At 38.9% G+C, this 5,057-nt stretch overlaps 1 non-coding gene across 1 annotated transcript; it reads right to left on the reverse strand.

The window, feature by feature from the left end:
- Positions 1–4,317: 4,317 nt before the first annotated feature.
- LOC112092469 lies at positions 4,318–4,424 on the reverse strand. The gene has a single exon (XR_002902611.1). It is a non-coding gene; the product is annotated as a small nucleolar RNA R71 (small nucleolar RNA).
- Between the last annotated feature and the right edge of the window lie 633 nt (positions 4,425–5,057).

A 5,057-nucleotide genomic window follows, 5' to 3' on the forward strand; every position in this document is an offset into this window, starting at 1 on the left:
TCAGGATGTCTCCCTTTAGTACATCAAAGGATACAAGTCAAGCATACGGGTTCATCATCCATCTCAGGATTAAGATGACAATATATAATTTGTCAAAAGTGAATTTTTTATTCAAACATAATTATTAATTATAACAATTCAAGTTTGGTCCGATCCAATATAGATTTCACCATTAGAAACTATATCAATGTCTCCACCCATGGAGTCCCACCTCCGACGACCAAGACAAGCCGTCTCTGTTAGGAAGTAGACAACATAACAATCTTAAGATGAATAAAGCGCCCAACTTTATTCCCTCTATTGTGGATCATAAGATTTAGACTATCATCTTCAGATTCTTGTCTTTTGCATGTTATTCACATTACATGCATGACCTAAAGATTTAGAATGACAGTCTCAGACTTTCAGTTTGCTTATCATACATTCAACTATTATGAACATAAAGAGGGCAATACATAGATATATGAAATAAACAAATCTTTATTAATAGTCAAATTGTCTCAAAGAATATTGTTACATTTATTCCTAAGGGCATAAACGCTAACAATCTCCCACTTGCACTTAAGTGAGTAAATGTGACATGCTACGCATCCCCATAGCCTCAACATGCTTCTCGAAGACCTTAGCCTGCAGGGCCTTCGTGAACGGGTTAGCCATATTGTCATCCGATGCGATCTTACATATTTCCACATGCCCTTCTTCAATAAAGCTTCTTATCACGTGATACTTCCTGTCTATGTGCTTACTCTTTTTTAGATATCTTGGTTCTTTGGTGTTAGCTATTGTCGCACTGTTATCACAGTATAGTCTCAATGGCTTATCCACACCAGGAACTACTTCAAGATCCATAAGAAATTTGCGGAGCCACACTGCTTTTTTTGAAGCATCACTAGCTGCCACATACTCGGCTTCCATCGTTGAGTCAGAAGTGCAAGTTTGCTTGACACTCCTCCAAACGACGGAACCACCTCCCAGAGTAAAGACAGAACCCGAAGTCAATTTCCTAGAATCCAAACAGGACTGAAAATCTGAATCTGTAAATCCCAGAGGTGTCAAATCCTCCCCGGAATATACCAGCATATAATTTCTAGTCCTCCGAAGATACTGCTTAACCGCAACCCAGTGGTTAAGTCCTGGATTCGATGGATATCGACTTACAATCCCGACCGCATGGTAAATGTCCGGTCGAGTATAAAGCATTGCATACATGAGGCTCCCGACCGCTGAAGCATAAGGTACCTTTACCATGTATTCTCTTTTCTCAGATGTCTTGGGACAATCACTGTTCGAAAGAGTAATTCCAGACCTAGATGGTTGCCCACCTTTCTTGGAATTCTGCATTGCATACTTCTCGAGAATTTTATCTATGTATGAAGCCTGAGAGAGAGCTATCATTTTATTCTTTCGATCTCTTAAGATTTGATTGCCCAGAACATAATTAGCTTCTCCTAAGTCCTTCATGTCAAACTGTTTGGTAAGCCAAACTTTGACTGATGACAAAGCCTCTACATCATTGCCAATGAGTAGAATATCATCAACATATAACAATAGAAAAACCACTTTCCCATCTTGAATATGCTTATAAACACAAGGTTCATCCATATTCTGTTGGAATCCAAAAGTCTTGACCACTTGGTCAAATCTTTTGTTCCAAGAACAGGAAGCTTGCTTTAATCCATAAATGAATTTCAGCAACTTGTAAACTTTTCCCTCTTCACCCTTAGCCCCAAAGCCTTCTAGTTGTACCATATAGATACTTTCCTCAAGATGACCGTTTGATAAGTGCACAAATTTGCATTTTAATGTTCATAATTGTCAAATTATTTTATCAAATTTGTGATTTTAATTTAAAATATTCCTAAATTTAGAGGATTTAATTTTAATTGGATTTATTTTATTTTTCAGGGTTTTGAAGAAAACAATTGGATTTGGGCTAGTTTACCAAGCAAAACCCAAAAGCTGAGCCCAAGAAAAGCCCAATTCAGCCCATCAGCCCATCGTCCAGCCGAGCCGAGAAGCCGAGAGCCCATCCCAGCTGCCACGTGTCGATCACTGCCGCACCGCAGATCCATGGGACCCAGCTGTCCCCACACGTACGCGCGCTTGGCGCGCACGGATCCTCTCCCCGGGCGAGTCTCCTCCACGCGCGCGTCACCCGGATCTCCTTTCCTCTCCGCGTGGGTCCCGCGTTCCAGCGTCCCTCCAGCCAGATCTCGCCACGCGTCCAGTGGGGTCCAGCTGCTTCCTTGCGTACACGCGCTTTGCGTGCACGTTCCCTCCCCGCGCGAGTTCTTCTCCCGCGCGCGTCCAGTCTTCCTCCGCGTGGGTCCAGCTGTGCACCACGTCTATTGCCAACGGTATATTGTCGCTCTTAGATTTCTCATAAGATAATTTTTCCTAATTCTAAACGTTAGAATTTTATTTAGTCGAATACATTTTTAATTCACATGTTCTTCAAATATTTATTTTCTGATTGATTGTTTGGGATGTGAAACTTTCAATTGAGTCAATTTATGAATCAAAATCCAATTAGGTGAACAAAGCATATGGAGGATTCTCAAAGCTTTACTACTTTTTATTATTGAATTTTCTCCATTTTAAATTGTTCAAAAAAAATCATCAAAAACACTCATTCCTTTTCCTTGTTTGATTACTTACTTTCCTAATGCTTTTTATTTACTAGTCATTTCTTGTTCAATTTAACACCTCCTCGTGGGATCGACCGTTCAAATTGTACTACAATTGACCGCTTGTTTTTGTACACATTTGGGCGTAATCAAATTTTGGCGCCGTTGCCGGAGAGATGCGTCAACAAGATTGTTCAGTAGATAATTAGCCAAAGAGGTAGGTACTATTTATTTTTTATTTATTTATTTTTGTTTGGCACGTTTAAAAAAAGAAAAAAAAAAAACTTTTTGACAGCATCATTGTTTTATCTGTCTCGTGGTGTCTGTAAGTTAAGCTTTGCCAAATACATTTGTGTCATTAGTTTGTATATACTGATTCATTTTCTTTGGTTTTGTCTTTTAGTGTGATTTGGTGTCGTTTGTTTTTTGTTGCTGTATTCCTTTCTTTCTCATTTTTTTTTCCACGTTCTTCATTTGGTTTTATTCTTAAAATTTCACACATTCTTCATTTGTTTTTATTCTTAAAAAAAAAAAAAAAATCTCACACTTTTAGAATTTGTTTTTATTCTTAATTTTTTTTCTTTTTTCCTTTTTAGTTTTAAAATTAATTGTGATTTGATTTTGTAATCTTTTATTTTTGGTAAATTAGGATTTTATTTTGTTTCCTCATTTGTATATTTTAATTGTGGCCTTATTTAATTTTTCCTTTTATAGTTTCTTAACTCTTAGGATTATAACTAGGATTGTAATTAATTGACTAATTTAGATTCCTAATCTAGGATTTTCATAATTTGGTAGATTTAGGTTTTTGACTTTAGGAATAGTTTCCATTAATTAGATTACATTTCATAATTTACTCAATAAAATTTAATAATTGATTTTGAGAATAATTGTGTGGTTACATGGAAAGTATAATCTGAGGGAGTTCTGTTTAGGAAAGTTGGTACTTAAGCGGGCCTCGCCCCACTAATTTTTCCTGGGAACGTTGCTCTGTCTAGGAGACTATTCATTGAGCCAAGAGCTATAGTCTTTCCTGGGAGCACTATCGATGGTTGCAATTTACGTTACTATATAATTATTTTCTTTTTGATTAAAAATAAAAAAAAAATAAAAAAAATAAAAAAATAAAAATAAAAATAACAAAAAATTTTTTTAAAAAAAAAAGTGAAACGTTATAGGGTGAATGAATCGTTATAGAGATGAATTAGGGAGATTCGCAGTAAGACCGGAGAACCCTAATGAAGTTTCTTCCCACACGTCTAGCCCTCCCTCAACCCCAGCCTCATTAGCAGTTGCAAATCCGTTCGCAATGGCTCAAAACGAGGAGGCCCAGCAGAAGACGTTGAACGATTATCTCCACCCTACGCGTACGGCCACACCATCATGCATAATGTTTCCCCCAAATATGCCGAATTTGGATTTCAAGCCAGGCATGATCCAACTACTGCCGACCTTTCACGGGTTAGAGAGCGAGAATCCATACGTTCATATTAGGGAGTTTGAAGAAGTAGTGGCCACTTTTCACAACCGAGCTGAAGCTGTGGACTCTGTGCGATTGAAATTCTTTGCTTTCTCTAAGAAGAAAAAGGCTAAAAGCTGGTTGTATTCTCTGCGACCTAGGTCTATTGGAAGTTGGGAAGAAATGACGACATCATTTTTCAACAAGTATTTCCCTCACCATAAGACCAATGGTCTGAAGTGACAGATCTCGACCTTTACCTAAAAGGACAATAAAATTCTATATTAAGTTTGGGAACGGTTTAAGGATCTGTTAAATCAGTGTCCCCACCATGGTTACGAGAGTTGGCCTCGTCAGTTATTTTTACGAAGGACTCACGATTCAAGAGCGCCAATTTGTGGAGATGATGTGCAATGGTGAATTTCTCCAAAAGGATCCCGAGGAGGCTTTTGAGTATCTCAACGAGTTAGCCGAAAAAGCCCACACTTGGACCGGACCTAGTGCTACTGACAGCACCAATAGGTCCCGACCGGTTGGAATCTATCAATTAAGGGAGGAGGACAACCTCAAAGCCCAAGTCAAATCTTTGACAAAGCAAATCGAGGCCCTCAAAGGCAAAGAAGGTAGAGGAATCCACACGGTCGCAAGGGCAGAAACACATGAGCCATGCTTTGTTTGTGGTGGGGTGGAACATCTAGCTAAGGATTGTCCTGCTTATGGTGAAATGAGAGGGGTTTATGAGGAGCAATGCAATGCCTTAGGGGCATACAACAAACCCTTTTCTAACACATACAATCCTGGCTGGAGGAACCATCCAAACTTCAGTTGGAGAGATTCCAACCAAGCAGAACCATCAGGAGGACAATGGAGAACTGAGCAACAGCCGCAACCACCAAAGGCGTATTCTGCACCTCAATACAATTCGCATCAGCCAAGGAGTTCTCTTGAGAACACCTTGCAATCTTTCATGG

Source organism: Morus notabilis, unplaced genomic scaffold (genome assembly GCF_000414095.1).
Source record: "Morus notabilis unplaced genomic scaffold, ASM41409v2 Scaffold541, whole genome shotgun sequence".
NCBI lineage: Eukaryota > Viridiplantae > Streptophyta > Magnoliopsida > Rosales > Moraceae > Morus > Morus notabilis.